Source organism: Molothrus aeneus, chromosome 10 (genome assembly GCF_037042795.1).
Source record: "Molothrus aeneus isolate 106 chromosome 10, BPBGC_Maene_1.0, whole genome shotgun sequence".
Taxonomy (NCBI): domain Eukaryota; kingdom Metazoa; phylum Chordata; class Aves; order Passeriformes; family Icteridae; genus Molothrus; species Molothrus aeneus.
The window spans coordinates 19845954-19865349 of NC_089655.1; positions in this window are offsets into that span (position 1 = coordinate 19845954).

Here is a 19396-nt window from a genome sequence, read left to right on the forward strand (position 1 = left end):
TTGGGCGTGTAGTGAAAGGATAAGGGGAATTTGACTTAAACTGAAAGAGGGTAAATTTAGATTAACTTTTAGGGAGAAATTCTTCTCTGTGAGGGTGGTGAGACCCTGGCACAGGCTGCCCCAGAGAAGCTGTGGCTGCCCCATCCCTGGAATTGCTCAAGGCCGGGTTGGACAGGGCTTGGAGCAACCTGGGCTAGTGGAAGGTGTCCCTGCCCATGGCAGGGGGGTGGACTTAGGTGGTCTTGATTGATCCTATGATTGTATGATCAAGATTTAATGTTTAAAGCTCAGATACAGAGGTAAGGAACACCGAGTTGGTGCCATCATTGCATCTCAGACCGCTGAGGACACTGTGGTGGTGGAGTACAACACAGGGCAGCTGGAATTGCCCCATGAATTGATCTAAGGAAAGCCTAGAGCAAAGCATTTCCCTTGATCTCTATCAATCTGTGAAAATACAATCACACTGATACCTCTCTGTAGGTAGGAGTAATTTCAGCAGATTTGAATCTATTTTTTTCCTAATAAACCCCCATGAATCATTTGAGAAACTGAGTTCTGCATCCCATAATTAATTCTGATTTATTCAAGAAATTTTCTGAAATCAACAGGAACAGTTTGTAAGTGATTAGAATGAAGATCTGTTAGACGAATGAGACACTGAATATTTAACAATGACCCAGGTTTCATTTCAACATGGTAGGAACACTAGCAACCATAAGGAAATGAACCATAAAACTAGAATAATAAGAAAATTTTGGGAACATAAGCACTGGAAATTCCTAACACATGATAAATTCTCCCTTGTACTTCACCAGACTACTTAAATTGAGAAGCTCAGATTATGAATGTATTGCTGCCTGCAGTGAATGTTATGCTCAACTAAGAATATTTTTGCTCTGTAGTTGTATGAGACATTAGTGACTGCAATTGATTTGGCATTAGTCTTGCCCAGTTGACTTGGTTTAACAGATTGCACTGAGCATCATAAGTACTTGCAAGTAGACATACAGATTCTTTAAAATGCTGACTTGAGCTGGCTCTGCATGAGGTAATTGTTACATCCCTTTACTATACTGCTTTCTTGAAATAATTTTCCTGTCTATATAATTCCCAAGTTTTAATGAAGAGAAGTTTAACATTAATTTTTCCAGTATCCCTAATTTTACTGAAATGTATTTACATCTTCATTTATTGCTGAGAGTGACACCGAGGTAGGGTCCAACAAGTCTTTCTCTAACAAAAAGAGATTGGAAATAATGTGAAGCAGTAATGGTCAGTGAAATGTGTAAAACCAAATCTCTTGAAACTGGTAAAAGAAGTTAAGGATGAGATTTGTCTCTGTGGACGGGTCAATAGGTGGGTAAGCCTGGATATAACAAGTAGAAATCCCTCACAAAAGCATCTTTCACCTTTCTTGCAATAGGAGTGTTTGCCATGGAGGTGAGAAGAGCCTGGAGTGGGAGCAGGATTTGAGGGAATTGATGCAAAGCCCTCGTGGTCAGGCTCAAGAGGCAGAGGCTCCAACTTTGAGGATACACCAATGAATTGGGCTGCCTTTTGTAGCCACCTGTTCACTCACTGGACTAACAGCTTCCTAAAAATAAAGCTAAGACTTCTCCAGGTTTTGAGAGTATTTTTTCATGTTATTGCAAGTTCTCCTTTTTTTTTCTTTGTTTCCTTTTTTTTTTTTTAGGACAAAGGAAAAAGTTACAAGACCAGACATGTTTCTGCTGTACTTCTTGCCCAATTTAGAGTTAAATCAGGAAATTAAAACAATGATTAAAAAATTCATGTCATGCCTAAAAATCACAGAGTTTTATCAAGGGACTACAAAGGCTGATACAATTGAGGGATGAGCTAAAAAAAAATATCCTGAGAAGTCAAAACTGGCTATGAATGAAGTTTTCAGAGCAAGGAAATAAGAACAATAAAGTCTCCTTCAGGTGTATGAAGTGGAGTGAGGCTGACAAGAGAAGACATTAGACCACGGCAGGATATTTGAAGAAAGTTAATAAAGGAGGAGGGTAATACAGCTGCAGAATTTAATGAGGTCCCTGAAGTGTTTGCAAGAGGATCTGGAGTTGGAAAGCAAGCAATAATCAGCACACCTAAGTTTTTCAGAAAGTATTGTGCCTAAAGGCCATCAGGTTAATGTTCAGATTTAATGAAAAAACATACATGCACACACCAGAGGGACAAAGCACACATCAGATCTCTTCCCACTGACTTCACTCTCTGCTGAGAGGGAGGGCAGTGAAACTCTCAAATATAAAACTCATTCAAACACTGCATGAGAAGATGAGATGAAAGAAAGTACAAACTATGTCTCCTCTTAATTGAATGTACACTTTGATTATTATTCTTTTAAGCAAGTTTCCTTGAATGATTAAAAAAATACCCAACCTTTTTAGGAAGTTCTAATACTTTGAAGAAAATTATTTGGAGCGTAAAGAAGAATAGCCATTTATGTTGATGATGTTTTATGCTGTGTCTGGGCCTAACCTTCCATGTTCATCATGAGAAATCAGCCTCAGGAAGAGGAGCCCGAGGTGCCTGCAGGCTGTAAGGCCACAGATGGAGCTGCAGCTCTCCAACAGCCCTGGGACTGCCTCTGCAGGGCTACAAGAACTCTCAGGAGCTGGGAGGAGCTGGACAGGTGAGCTGGGAAAAGGATTGCTTTCTCAGGCAGAGGTTACTTAAAGAGGCTGCTGAAAAATATTTACGTTCACAAGAATTCCAAGGTTTTATCTGACAAATTAAATGCCACCAGAATATTTCTGTCTAGCTTTAATAGGCAGTCCATTTCTCATATCTTAATACTACTAAAATTACTAAGCCAACACCACATATTATGAATAAATACCTGATTCAGAGTCCCTGAAGTCAATGAATGTTCATTGACAACTGTGGGCTTTAGATTATAAACCCTTAAGAAGACATTACCTATTTCAAATGACCTCTTATTATGCAGTTAAAAGCAAACAGAGATAAGACATTTTTGGAGCTGATAAAAAGCCTCCAGAGCAATGGTTCTCAAAATTAGAGTTGCAGCCTCAAGTCAGGGTATGAAGAGTTTTTGCTGCAGAGTCATGACACACTCTAGAAACTTAACATCTCATTGTAAAGAAAATTACTTCTAGCTCTTCTGGCAACAAAGATAAACTTCTGAATGTAAATATATGAAGCAGTTTGGTTTACTTAATATAGAATTACAGGGAATACCCAGTTCATGATGCTTTCTACAAGGATAGGGGTTTTCTTTCTATTCTGGTGATATAAATAGTAATAATTAAAAAATTTCAAGTGCTAAATATAGCTACTAACCAACCAATCAGAAAGTATTTCAGATGTGTTTCTGTTGTTGACACAGCACCAAAGTTCCTGACAAAACTCAGAGCAGAGATAGGCTGTGAGAGATGACATGATGGAAATGGCTTAAATTTAGGGTGGTCTACAGACAATTAACTTTAAGTTTCAAGTGCAGTGTTTGATTAAGGGGAAAAATGTTTGAATGGGAAGACATGATCCTGACACTGGTTTGAAGCTGTGATGCAAAGGAGCACTAAGGGAGTCACAGAGGTGTTTTCTAGGACTTTGGGGCTCACTGAGGATGGAAGGTTAAAAACCACAGACAACTTAATCCCTCACCAAGAGCAAGCTGGGTTCATCTGTGAATATCCCTGCCCAGGATAAGGTTTCACTGCACACAGGAAGATAACCTTTCAGGTGACTGCTTACCTACTTCCAGGACTCAACTGCATAAGCACTGAACAGTCTATAACAAAAAAAACCAAGAATTCCAACTCAAAAGCATTGGCCTTGTACAAAAGGTATCAGATGATCCAGTTGTTTCCATCAAAAGCACGATCTGATGCTTAGTGAAGTTGAAAGATTTTACTCATCCACTGTTTTCACATTAGAGAATTATTTTTTTGAAGAAAAAACCAGAAGACCTGAATTCTCAGTGCTGCAATGGAAATTCATACACAGAACCCAATGTTTCAGAGGTTTAGGCTTTCCTCTGCTGTAGTTCAAAACAATTGCTGCTTAGAAGGTCATTGTTCCCTGGCTTGCAGGGGTCTCATTTACATAGAAATGGAACTGGCATTAAAAGGAAATAAGAGGTGAATTTTTGAGGAAAAGTCATTCTACGGGAAAAATAAAAGAAAAATATATGGAGAAACAAGCAGACTAAATCAGTGTCCAAAGAACTGAGTTACACACTCAGATTTCAGTACTTCACATCAGTCAAGCATTTGGTCTAATATCACTGAGCTAAGCTGTTGTCATAAAACATAGAAAGGAATTTAAGAGAAATTAGGTAGAACTGCAAAGAAACAAGGGTAGTAAAGAGACAAACACTTCTGAGAAAAGGGAATGAACCTGAGAAGCAAGTGGCCCTACCCTGTTCTATAGATTTTCCAAAACTAAACCTATTTAAGGAATGAAATTATTGCAAAACTGTCCCTACAGTTACTATAGTGATAATGAAAACCATTAAAATGAATATTTGATAAATGAATAAATGAATAAAAATGAAGGGAATAAATGAATGGTAAATTAATATAAATACTAAATGGCAAAAATTAAATGAATAATTCTCTTAAATGAATAAATCCGCTGTGCCTCAGTTTTTTAGTGCTCTGCTCTTAAATGTCATCTTGAAAGGAGTTTACATTGCACCACAAGGATCTATATACTGGGGGTTGCCAGGATAATGGAAAGTAAACATCTGCATGTGTGACATTGCTTGGTTTCTTTAGCACACACCAAAACTGACAATTTAGTTCTTAGTTCCATTTTACAGTCATTGCAGCCAGTGGCTGTTGCAGAGGCAGCCGTATCTTGATTTTTTTTTTTCCCGGGCTATTTATTTCTCTTATAGCAACTGTGCCTTTCCCATACTGATATTTATTGAACATTGATATTCTTAGCATTGTACAAGACCCAAATGTGAGCATGTTCAGCAGCACAGTCTGGAAGTCTAAGAGGAGGATGAGAGCTGAAGACAGGGATGTAGGAGGATGGTTCAACACAGCAGTAGGTCTTCAAAGAAGGAGGAAAAATGAAGAATTGACAGAGCAAATACTTCATCTACAAGGAAAGAAATATTCCAGAGCTAGATGGATTACAGACAGAGTAGTAAGGAGTAAATACACAGGGTTAGGGGAAAAAGGGACAGAGGGAATGACATGGTCAGAAAAAAAGGAAATATTTGTCAGTGATCAACATAATTAAACCAGAAAAGAGTTCCCTAATTCACAGTGCTATTACTGTGAAGTTTCCTCTCTAGAAGGGCCAACCTCATTCAGCTTCTCTGGCTGGAATTAACAACAAGCTGCTACCTGATCTTTGCTCTTGCATTGGCATCAATATTTGTGTGCAACTGCTTCCTTCAATCCTTATTTAAATATTTCTAATGTGACTTGCTGTTAAAACAGAAAGCGGAAGTTTGACTAGATTGCAGAATCTACCAAGAGTAGCTTAATTTTTTGTTGTTCTTTAAAAGAAAAAATGCAGCTCAACTCTACTGGGAGTTTTTATCATTTTTAGCTGTGGAAAATTAAACTGTCCTTATGCTGTACAAGATGTTCCCCTTCTTCCACTCCCCCGCTGGTGAATTCTGAGTGTTCTGCAGAAGCACAGGCCCCAGCAATTGAGGAACATGACAGTCAATACAAATAAAACCCCACAAGATACATCAGTATATACCCCTGTACAAATGAAATAAAGAATTGCCTCAATTCCTTAGGTTCAAGCACCAGGTTTAATCTACTTTCAAACCAAAATTTCACCTCTCTGTAAACCAGGCAATGTAAATTCTGCTCCAGAGTCAGATAAATATCAAAATAAAACTGCACACCTGGAACCCTGCAAAAAAGGGTGAAACATCAGCCCTGTTTTGAACTGCTGCTGGAAGCTTTAGTTCATTTCTCCTCTCATCCACTGGAGGAAATGCAGTAAGGGAAGATACTCAGAAAACAGACAAAATCATCATGTGTTTCTGATTTAAGCACACCCTGCTTTGGGATTAGCTCTGCACAGCTGCTGTCAGTTGGCCAGTAAAGTAATTTTTTCTGAATTAGGTCTCACTGGGGAGTTAAGCTTGTCTTTTTGGTAGCTAAAACCTGTAAACTTGAGTCAGTAACTTGTCTCATGAGGAGATCCTTGTATTTTGGACTTGTGTTTCTCATTCCAGAATGTGTTTCTTTGCCTTGGTGCTTCTTTAACCGAATTTTATAACCCAACCAAAGTAATTTATCATTTGATAATTCCTTCCTATTGATATCTTGTGTAGTTTCTGTTCCTCAGTTCTGAAATCAATACATGTTCTATACATTACAACACACAAGTCCAAAACTCAGTATGAAAGCAACAGAACATTTTTATGATTGGTTCATATCTCCTTTTTATGCAGTGAAAGAGTCAAGGCCTACATTCCAGCATTTCTTAGACTTCATGTTTAAAATAAAATTACCAGTTAAAAACAAGAAGATGTAAATTAAACCAGAACAACCAATGGGATGCCCAAAATCCATTGAACATAACATGCTTTCCCCTGTTACCCTTGTTTCCTTCTTCTGCCTCCTAAAGTAGAACATAGCCAGGAAAAACTTGGTTTCTGTTTCTGCCTCTCACAATTTATCTATACCTTGATCTTTGTAAATTTACAGAACCAAATTTACACTGCCTTTCATACCTTTCAGAATGTCTATTAATCTTACAGCAGCAGTTTTATTTGATTGGTTACCTTGGCATTGAAGCAATAACTGGGAAAGGCATTTTAATAGTCTTAATTCTCTGCACTGCATTAGAACACACTTTTCCCATTATCTTAGCTATCATTCTATTGTTTACCAATCCCCAAACCTGTTGATGTGCCTCAGACAGTTCAACTCCTTCAGTTAAAACAAGACTGATTAGCAAAAAATTCTGGAATACAAAGCTCAGTGGGATTGTATTTACTCATTAAATGCCAAAGAGCCATTTCGTTCTCCTTATTCCCTTTTATAGCTATTGACTGAAATGTTGCATCAGTTTCAATTATAGGGATTTGAAATGGTGAGAATAGTGGAGAAGCAGAGAATGAGATTTCATGATCACATCAACGCTATAAATACTGTCATTCTTACTGTCTAATGTCCCTTAAGCTTTATTTAATGGTTAATTGATTGCTAAAAATTCTTTCATGTTCATTTAATTTCCAAGAATGTGGCCTTGTTAGTATGTTGTATGTTGGCGGAGCCTTTTTGTTTTTTGTTTTTTTTACAGCAAAATTATATATTATGTGGCACGAATTATGAAGCAGTTGTCATGGAGATGTGGCTAAAGCAGGAGCCTGTGTGCTTTGGAAACTGCAAAGCCTGTGCAAGCACCTTTCCTGCAGCTGCTGCTTGGGGTAGCACGTGGATGGTTCCTTGCACCATTCCTGGGTGTGATGCTCTCACAGTGCTACAGGCAGGTACCTCTTGCTTCACAACTTCCCAGGCATGAAACTGGAAATTTTACAGTGGAATGCAAAGCCCGCAACAAGGCACAGAACTGAAATATATTGAATTGCTCTGAAGCTGATGTCTTATCAAGGAAATGTAACTTGAGACAGAAATGAAACAGGTCATCTTACGAGCTTGAGATCTAGGTCTACTTTGGCTGCTTTGATATATCAATATTAATTAATTTAGCTACAAAGAAGCAGGCACAAAAAAAGCAATGTTAACGAACCAGTGCTTGCAATCTGGTGGCTCAAGATTTGCTTACCTCTGTAAGATTTTGGTAAGTAGGTTACAGAACTGTTTCCCTCTGTTTGCACAGCTGTGAAATGGGGACATTTATGCCTAATTATCTTTATAAACTGCTTTAGAGTTTTCAAGATTGAAAACACCATTTGGATGTTAGGAAAAAACCCAACACTTCTATCTCATAACTTTTCCAAAAGTTTATATTCATCTGTCTCTCTTAAGAGTTGTACTTTATTTTATGTGTGCACAAAATGATATAAATCTTAAGCAAGTTTCATTCTTTAAGCATCACATTCCATCCCCGAGAATCAGTTTGACAATGTTTTTGCTTGCATGTTACCAAAGAGCACAAACTGGCACGATGTTCTGCAAGACAAGGTTTGCAGTCTTACAGAAACTCATAACAGATCTTGCTATCATTTGTGGCAGTGCCTGCAGAAGATTCTGGGTTTTCTGACAGGGAAAGCAAGATACAGCCTTACTTAAAATTGCTAAGTAGATTGCACATTAAGCATTAAGTTCACTCTCTCATATTTTCATAAATATGTAGAAAATCATGATGCCTTGCAAAATGAAACTTAAGAGACCAGTTCATGAAAAAATTATATGCTCCATTTACTCTGGCCTCCTATGTACTTTATTCTTTATTAACTCACTTATTCTTTTTATACAGGAGACCATGTCTCTAATCTGCACCCCAGAGGGCTGGGCAGCAGGTTGGGGAGGAGTGAGCCAAAACAGGTTTTTGTATTTCCAGCACAGAAAGCACATTCAGAAATTCACCCCACATTAGGAAAGAAATGAACCACCCAGAGTTTTGTTGTTTTTTTGTTGTTCTGAATATTTCGTTTTAGTCTAGGTGAATGAATACACAAAATAAAAACAAAAAAAACCTAAGAGCAAAAACGAGACAATCATTCTAAATGGCTATTGTGGACAGCAACAGGGAATTTACACACCCCAAAACATTTTACTGATAGGTTTGCTACTTTTAGAGAGAAGATAAAAATACAATTAAACATTAAACAAGATGAGGTTAATCAACTTTTTTCTCCAGCTAAAAGAGATTGAATCAGAAACAGAGCTGTTGAGGAAAGAAACACAATAAAAACTAATGAAATGCTGTCAATTTACCACTAAGGATGGAGAAGGAAAAGTCAACAAATACTGTTGGAACACAGCTTTTTGATTTTTCTTTTTGTTTTTTTTTTTAGTCTAATTTCTCACACTACAAAATGATACTTGGAAATAATTGATCTTTCTGTGCTTTATCATTCACAGTACCCAAAAATAATCCTCATGGCAAACTATGATGTCATGTTATCCACATTTAGCTGCAATTTGGAGGGCATGGTTTCATTTCTATATTGAAATGACCTGGAGTTCTAGATTAGAGAGGAGCACTGTGTGTTAAAATGCCTGACCTTTAATGCTAATCATGGGACAAAAGTTATTTCAATGATCTTAAATGAAGTTTAATGTCCCCAGTTTGGCCTTACTGTTTGCTGATTTCAGAAGATGTTGACAACTCCATTTGCCAAAATAAACAAGAACAGTTCCTCTCCCTGCTCCTAATGAAAACCAACAGACTGGCTCAGAACTGTCAGGAAGCTCAGGAGCAGCTTCATGTGCTCTGCAATATTTAGTCTCAAACTGAAGGGTAGTCATAGAAAACCAAAGTATATCTTTATTAGAAGATATCAAACTTTAGTTTCATGCCCCAGTGCAATTTTTGTGTTCAGCCTGTTAAAACATTGGTTGCAATTTCGTTGCACATCTATAATGGAAATTTTGTTCCTTGGTGTGAGAGCAAGAGCTGAATGAAATCAGAGAGACAGGAAACTGTGTTGCCTGATGAGCCCTGATAATTACCACAGTTTTAACTGTTGGACTGCCACAGACCCTCTTAATAGCAGAGCAAGAGTGACACCAACCTCCATAAATTTCATTTCATTAGTAGTGCCTCATGCAGATTAGAATGCAATGTTCTGGAATTACTGTAAAATTAAGTAAATTTTTAAGCACAGCTAACCACTGATGGTGGGCCCTAGTCTTCATCCTGTAAGGCCTTGTTTGTTCCCCCTGTGTCACTTCAAAAGGATGTGTACAGAACTGGAAAAACAACAAAGTTATTCCTAACATGTGCCCGTGAGAGTGAATCATGGTCCTTGTTCCTATTGTGCAGCAGAAAATGGGAGTGTGGGAATTTGTAGAGACATTCAAGCAATCATTAATCCTTTTCTACTTGTCAATCAAAAATGTTGTACTCTTGGGGTGAGAATATGTTTGGCTGAGAACAAGCTTTCAGTAAAATAGAGTTGGCAGATGCATATTTGCAGATGCTCATGAAAGATGAATCACGACATTTCCTGACAACAAACACACCAAAATGTCTGTTTTGCTACTCTCTTTCCCTTTGGGTATTGCATCAGCAATATATACTGTATGTGTTTGTATATAAATCAATTATGCACTAACACAGAAAATTCTTTGCTTTCTACATCAGAACAGAACAGTTCTGTAACAATGTCCTGCCACGAGAAAAATGGTGAAGACATCTGAAAGAATTGAATAGGTTCTTTTAGTTTGATTTGACTTAGGTTAGATTTTTTGGTTTTGGTTTGGTTTTTTCCTATTTTTCTTTAAATTAATGAGCCTTGTAAGGAGGAAGACTCTGGCTATGCCACAAAAATCTGCTATTGTAAGGTCTACCCATTAAAATTCTAGTAACCCTTTGAAGCTGAATGCTGCACTCTGCAAGCTGTGGCCTCCCAGGTGATATCTACAAGAGATCCATCTAGTCTGACCTGTTGCAGACTCAGAGCATCAAATCAATATCAGTAAGACTCACAGAAGCCCTCAAAACATAGAGGCTACTAATGGAACAAAGGTAGAAATAAATTTCTCATCAAAGGCTTCAGCCTTTTACTTTAAATTTTATAATACCTTTGTTCACAACTAAGGATTTTTCCCTAAAAACAAATTTAGTGGTACCAATTAGTTCTTTAAAATGGGTTTAAAAGCAAATAACAGCAGTGCATCATGGTAGGTCTTTACTCACAATCATTCTGCCTGAGCACAATAATTACATTTGTCCAAACATTATCTTCCAGGCCACATCCAGCCTTGGCATGAAGAAATCCACAGCGGCTGTTCCTCTTGACTATATTGTTCCAGCCATCATTTATGAGGCCATTCTTGCCCCACTTTTACTTTGAGAAGTTCAGCTGTGTGTTCCAGAGGAATCTGCCCCTGTATTCACTATCTCCCCACACAGATTGGGGACAACTGCTGCAATCACTGGGGCCAGCACACGCCACCCTGGAAAAACAACAAACCCTTGGTTTGAGCATTGAAAGTATTTCATCAGCAGGGCTTTGAACAGATTGTGTTTGCTTGCCATCACTCACTGTTTTTGTATTCAAATAGTCAGGGCAATCACTGCTCTTTGCAGATGTAATCAAGCTGCAGTGCAGGATTCTGTTTCTGGCTAAGGATGTTTATCTGTTATTAAGTATAATATATTGAAAGTCACAGCAGAACTGAGGGGTCAGCGCAGATGCCTTCCATCATGAGTTACCAAGATGCATTTCTTCAAAAAAAACCTCATAGATGAAATGTTTTCAGCTAGCTGAGGTTAATAAAGATAGGTCCTTCATCATCTCAAGGAATGGAGCCAATAACGAGTAACAGAAATAATATCATAAATCATTCTTTATAAAGTAGGATTGACTATTATTTGCTACGATGCCTTTCATGGTGGATTTGCATGCTCTTACTTGTTGAATGACAATAAGAAAGCAAGGAAGAAAGGTCACAGGGGATGGAAGGAGGTACTGCTGTATTTGATAGCAGGTATTGATGTACAGGATAAGCTACCAGCTGACCCTGGCTACAGGATAAGGGGATGTGACCAGCACGGGACTCTGTTCACATAAGGAGACAATCCCTGATCCTGGCGTTTTGAGCAGCTGCTCAGAAAGGCCTGGACCCTCCCAAAAGGCAGCAGCACAGAAATGTGTGTTTTATTGCTGCAGAGCTCCCTTCCGGCCGTGCTCACAAGATGGCACTGTTGGTTGTCGCACACTCCTCGGGAGCCTTCCCCAGCCTCCCAGGAGCGCCCACACAGCCTGGACCTCCCTCGGGAGCTGCATCCCACCCCTGCATCACAGGGCTTGTTCCATACCAGAACCCCCCAGGATGCAAAACACACAGCTCTCCTCTAAATCTACAACCTTCCTCATATCCAAAATGTCAGTCTTTATTTTCCAGTTCTGATTAATCTAACGTCAATAGAAAGTGGGGTTTTTTTCCATCTTTACAGATGGCTTTTCCCTGATAGAAAGCAGGGATAGTCTCTAAATTGGTAGGACTGGAAGTTTCCAGCCTCTGCTGCATTTTCTTTAGCAGCCCAATATTCCACATTATTAGCACGAGTGGTTATCAATGGCTGTTTGCAATGCAGATAAACTTGGGTAGGTTTGGAGACTGCATTGAGCAATATTCAAACCTTAAAGGACCTTTTTTTCTGGGTCCCTGAGATTGCATTCTGCCAGACACACAACAGGTAAGAGCTGAGGCATTTTCTGTTCAAATGTAGCAGTGATTCTTTAAATACCAGCAGCACCCATAAAAATCAGACAAGTTCACAGGGCTTTCATCCAGCTCCTCCTCAGAGAGTGAGAAGCAAAAGGTTTATCATTGCCACTGAACATTATGGCATGTTCTGAGAATTGCTTGAACTGCAGGAAAGAAAAAAAACCCAGAACTCACAAATGTTTATCCAAGGCCAGAATAAGAGACAAGGATTTTTAATGAACATTGACAACTACAGGAGATTTGTGTCAGTCAATGAGAAAATAAAGCATTTGGGAAAGGGAAAATCACACTTTTTTTTTAACAGCAAGCCTAAGTGAACTTCAAAGACACAGCAAAATGAACAACCAGGCCAGAAACAGAGAAACATGCAAATCACAGTTGCCAAGACAAGTTAACAGAGCTTTTGGCTGCAGGTGTTCTGACCAACTACAGTGATCAGGGCACAGAGAAACACCCAGTATGAACTGAGGCAAAATTCCCATCCTGTAAAAAATGAAGAACAGGAAGCTGTGCTTACACATTGCAGATCTGACTGCAGAACACTCAGGTTTGGTGTCACTTGTGATCCAACACAACATACAGTCCAGAGATACAGTCTTAAACTTGCAATTTCCTGCCTTGAGTGGGTAGTTAAATATTTGCTGCTAGCTTTAGTAAAGAGTTTGCATTAAATTAATTTTTTCCCCTACACAATACATATTTTGGAGACATGGAAGATTTTTGAAGGTCAGGCGAATTATTTCAATGTTAAATCTTGTCAGTTTGGTGGTGAAGCTATCACAGAACTCTTGAGGTTGATCAAGTGCAAGAGCACTTTTGCTCCCCTCCATTGTCCACCATGTAGCTCTTTCTCCAACAGCTTTTCTCATTAAATTATTTTTAACAGAGCAGAGTGCTCTGAATCCATCTGAGCCAGTGGCCCTGGCTTGGTTTTTGTTAGTCTCTCTTTTCTTCCCCCTGTTCAGTCACCAAGGCTGCCAAAACACCAGCCATGCCCTTGCCCTGTGGGAATGGCATTTTGACCTCCATTTCCTTTCCTTTCTCATTCCTACAGCTATCTCTAGCCAAAATCACAAATATGACTGGTGCCTTGGAAACACACTTCTCTACTGCAGACCATTCTCACCTGGCCAAATGAAAATATGAGGTGATAAACATTTTGGGACAAGGAGGATGGGGTGTGTGAGTGTGTGTGCCACGCATGGCGTGAGCTCTGTCACCTTGCACCAATAATAACATTGTGTGATGTTAATAAATCCCACCATAGCAGAACATGAGTTTGATGTTCTGGCATGCTGGAACAGGCTAGCCTCTCTTTAATGGCTTGCTACCACCCCAATTTTATTAGTGTTTCTATTCCACTCCCCAGATGATTTTCCTTTTCCCAGCACAGGCTGAGCTTTTGGTGCCATCGATGAGGAGTCTGAATCCAGACCCTGCAAGGGAGATTTGAAGAGTTCACTGGTGGGGAGAAACCTGCCCTTGGCTGCTGCATGCAAGACTCACCACCACTGATATTTCAGATGCCCCAGATTATGACCTCCTTCACTGTGCATTACTCAGAGAGAATGAGTAAGACATTTCTGAGGATGATAGAAACCCAGTATTTTCTGTGGTAGCAGGGAAGAAATTCTTTCTTAAACATCAATTTTGGAATTCTTGTATCAATGATTAAAATTCCCTGGGGTCACCAGGCAAAGTCTGCTGAAGAACAGAATTGATTTTCATAGGCTACAAATCAGATCTGGGAGCTTTAACTGAAATGCAAGGTGTGTGTTCCCATACATATGGGATTGCCTAACTGCTGAAAGGCTGAATAGCCTCCATAAATAGATTTACTGTTTGGCAAAATTACAGCAGTTGTGGGTAATTCATCCAGCACTGGCACCAAGTACAGTTTCCAGCCTATTCTGCAAACCTGGTGTGGAACAGGCCTCAGAGAGAGAGAATCATTTAAGAATGTCCCTAAGTGCTTAGCTGATATAACATCATAGATCCACTGGAGTCACTGGGAGCCTTTTTCTGACTTTTATGGGCTTTTCATAACATCTTCTATGAATCAGTTTTCCAGGTGTAAGAAGGGAATATGAATAACAGCTCTTTCCTCCTATTATTTGTCAGGTCTACTTAGAGTGGAAACTTTTTGGGGCAGATCTGTCCTTCCCCTGCAGGCTCCATGCACAGAACAAAGGTTCCCTGCTCTGGAGGGGAACTGAGAGCTACCACAACATTGTGCTCCAGGTCAAACCAGTCCTAATCCATGGAAGCTCAAATGTGAGGATTTACACACCCACGTAGATTAAATTTGCCACTTGATAAGCAAGTCCTGAAAGAGCTGTGGCTCAGATTTCGGAAACAAGTTTTGAAAAGTGAAATAAATACTTCAGTGTGTAGTTACACTGGAATCTTGCAGTAACTGCATGGCAACTGTGTGGACTCAACACTCCTCATTTAGATCTGCATTAATCCATTATTATTTTTAATTATTTATACCACTGCATTAATCTTAGAAGATACCTGAACCCAAAGAAATTTTTTATTATTCCCTTTAACACCAGCCTCTTTTTAGCCATATACTGTACTAGAGTACCAACATCAGTTTGGTGACTTCATAAAATATCAGCATCTTGATCTGTAGCGCTCTGGATCAAAAAAATACCATAACTAAAAGAAAATAAAGGCTTATACAAAAAAAACCCCATGTTCAGTCACTTGTTTAATCTGCAAATGAAAGGCTGAGATGGCACCAAAGCAGGAAAACTCAGAACATGTACTTAAAATGAAAAAAAAAAAAAAATTCTGATTTATATGCTTAGGTTTTGAGGATCCCATAGTATTTTTACTCTGAAAATAATTAGAAAGTGAGAATCCTTGGTAAACTCAGTCTGAAGAGCTGATTCTCACTAATATAAGTATAAATAAAAGGAGCGTACAAAATCACTTAAACCCCAATAATGTGACTGCAGTTGCCCACCTCTGCCTCAGTGTCACTCTAAAAAGTATCCTTTTATAATGTGCTCTTCAAAAATCAAAGAGAAACCATTAAAGAGACACACATCCAGCAATGATACATGGGTTATTATTTTTTTGCATTTGAAAATTTTCTGTGCTCAATCTAACTTGTAAAAAATCCAAACTCTAAACTTCAACAGGGTGGGTTTTGGCAGTCTGCTTGCATTTAGCATATGCAATAGATCTCTTACATTAATTGTTACTAATTTCTTTGTACCGTACATAAATACTTTAATACTTACAAATGAGGCAACAAAGAAAAGCAATTTGACATTTAATGTTCCACACAGAAATCACAGACACACTGTCAAGGAATTAATTAAAATTACAGTTACATGATAATGACACCAACAATAAATACTCATATACAGGTAATAAATTAACTCATTAATTCAGCCACAACAGAGTTGTAAATAACTATATAAAAATAACAAACATTTTATATCAGAGCTGTAAATGTTCCCTGTTCGCAATTCTGAGTTTTCTTCTTTGGTTGTTACAAATAATTAGGTTTTAATGGGATGTTAAAATGTAAATTTATTGAAGAATCTGTCATAAGTTTGTTGGAAACTTCCTAACAACACTTGAAAAGGTTTCACAGGCTTTTTCAAGGTCTGTCTTACTCATGAAAACAAAAATCCCAAAATAAAGCAATAAAGCATTGGATGTTCATGTTTTTATATATATATAGATATATAGAGAGAGAGAGAGAGTGAGAGGCACACCCCCAAATTATAGACATGTATATCTGCAGGTTCAAATGTCTTTCTGCCAAATACATTTCACTGAGGGACACAAGAACAACAAATCCTTCAACCATTTTTAGGGAAAAAATAGGCTACATCTGTGAACTGTTTTAATTCTAATTAGCAGTAATTCTCCAGGTTTTGTCAGAAACTCTGGGACTGCACTGCAGCCCTCTACAGGCAAAACCCCCAGCACAGGGAAGCAGCAGATCCCTGATACCAGCTCACCACAGGGAGAAAACCCCAAGAGTATTTGGTGCCACTTTGGGCTGCTGTGTCTTTCTGTCAGAAAGAAACGCCATCAATCAATCCATCCTTACAAGGCAGGAAGTCCAAGGACACCCAGCCTTCACCCAGTGATGGGTGTCACTTATTTTGTCTTGTTTCTCATATAAACAAACACCTTATTTTGTCTTGCTTTTCATATAAACAAACACCTTATTTTGTCTTGTTTCTCTTGGAGCTGTTTCCACAGCACAGTTTTGGAAAACAGACCTGAGTGATGCATGCCCAAAGTGCTGCAGGTGTCCTGCTGCTAAAGCTGGGGACACCACCTGATGCTGTCACCCACAAGCCCACAAAGCACCTGGATGTTTTATAATCTGATGATTTTAATCCTGCAGTGTTTTCAGTAAAATAGATTTCGCAGGATGCGATTTTGTTTTACTGACACACTCTTCGATAGGGAGCTCAATCAGAGATTTCACTACAGAACACTTCAGGATCACATCTCTAGTGGCAAAACCCATGGCATGCTTCCAAGCTACCAGTCAGGAATGGTTTCACTCCCCACACACTTACTTATTACAAATGACTCACTGGGTATTTAAAATGGTATCTAAAATGAAACAGGATATCACTAAGCCGTATAAGGGAGATTTAGATTGTCCAGTATCTTTCGATGTAGACAATAAATTTCTTGAAACAACCTGCCCTAGTTTATGCTTAACACTAAAATAGGCCTCTTAAAATGTTAAAATAAAGCAATGTTTCAAAATTTAATATTTGGTGCACATACATAGTTTCTTCACAAATATCTTATTTCCCACCTCATAGTAAAAGTGTGCTACTTCTTAGCAGGACTGACACATTCTTCATTTAAACCACAACCAACTTTTTTCAGTTGCTATTAATCCATAAATTGTCCAGGCTATGCTTTCCTCATAATAAAATGTATTCTGAGCAAGTTAACTCTCTCAAACTGCAAAATATGAGCTAGTTTATTGCCATTTCTATGATAAGTATAGAAATCAGTTTGGTAGAACAGGTTCATTACAAGAACAGTAAAGTGTACAGAAAGTAATGGTTGTGCCAATCTTCCCCTGGGACTTATTCTGAAAAACCCTCTGCCTAATGGACATAAAGTATTCCAAGGGCTTTTAAAGACAAACAAAAATAAGATTCCAGTTGAAATTACAGTTACTTTGGCCACCTTGAATGCATATTTATGTAATAAAAATATACCTCAAAACCAGTATAATATTGTTTTAATACTAAGCTTACCGTTTCATCGGCAAGAATGACAAGACCATAACAGGAGTAAATTTATATGTGTATCCTGTGCCCAAAAACAGCTACATTCTTTACAAAAATTGCCAAGTTCTCAAAGTTAGCAATTATAGATGAATTTGTATCTAGTTTTTTTACAGCTTTTCCCCCCTCTGAGTATCTCAAAAAGTAACTGTATCAGCTAAAACATAAAGTACATTTCACTTATTTTCCCATCTAAATATGCCATTGTAGCATGCCAGCATCCAATACTATATGTGTGTGCAATAGAATCAGAAACTGAGTACAGGCATGATTTTTTGCCATTTGCTCAAAAAAGTATTCTAAAACTAATGCATTCCCTGGGGGGGGGAAAACCCAAAAATTATATCAGAGAGGATAAAGAACCATTTTCAAGCTATGCAGCTAAATTCCTGTTGATCAATAAGGCTAAAATGATTTTTCTAAATTGAGGAATTTGCCAGTGAATTCTCTTTAAGTGCTCTCCTGTTGGAGGCTGTGCAAGGGAAAATCCAAAAAAACAGCATAGACATTTTTCCATAGCAGGGGAAGGGAACCAGTGAGCCAAGACAGGCTGATAGGCTCCCTCATAATTTGCTATTTCAGGTGAAGGGAACCAATGAGCTGCATAGGCCTTAACATAATATTGTCCCAGAGCAGCAGAGAGGGGATCATTAAAGACAAGATGGGCCTTGGTGTAATTTTTGCCAACCCTATGAAAATACATTTGGCATTACTTGTGGTAAGACAGGAACTAACCAAATTGCTGATTTTGCATAATTTTAAGGCCCGGGAATATCTACAAACCACAGCAGAACTGCTGAACTAACAAATGGCTGATTTAACACAATAAATAGCACATAGGAAAAATAATGCAGTAACAGCATCATTAGGACAGCTGCAGAATGAGGGGGAAAAGAACTGTTTGAAAAGAATATTGCCTTTGGAATATGAAATTCAAATGCCAATATGGAACACTGAAATGGGAAAATATGGGAGGTGGTTTCAGGAAAGTAGTTTCCCCAAAGAAATAAAAAAACCTCTGTGCTGGGAAAGTGCCTCAGCACAAACAGTGAGCTGTCAGCCTGGGAAACTGAGGAACAGGGAAGAGAAAGCCAGAGGTTATGGACTCATGAGGGGATGAAAGAAACCTCAAAAAATACCAAGGTGGGAACCAGCAGAAGCAGACCAGCATTAAAACCCCTCACTGTTAGGAAAAAGCTGTTGTCATTATATTGCAAAGGTTTCATATTGTTGTCTCCTCAGTGCAAGAGCTTCATACCTCCTTGGTGTTTCGAGTGGGCAGCTCCTCCAACCACTGACTCCTCCTTGTCCTCAGAGTATCCAGCTGACTGCAGTTCCCTCAACCACCCAATCCACTCTTTTATATAGCACTCTTCTTCTTATTAGCTACACTTTGTGGCCTGTTAAAGTCAGGCCTGCTCATAATCTTTAATAATTAACCCAGCTGCAACTCTTTAGGGGGTAAGATTACTTTCTATACTACCTTTATTTACTTATATTCTATCCCCCTACAAAAAGCTGCTATGGAAGCAAAGACCTTCTTCAGGAGCAGTGAGATGAGAGTTTGGAGCCCTGAGCTGTGGGACACTGAGGACCAACAGCAGTTCCTGGTGGGCCACAGTGGGCCGGGACAGCTCCAGGATTTGGGAATGCTTGTCACAACCATGACTGGGCCCTTTTTTTGTGACTGGATACTGAGCACTTTGCTACAGCTGCCCATTACCATTATCATTAGAGCTCTCTCGTGAGGCTATTAGAGCCATT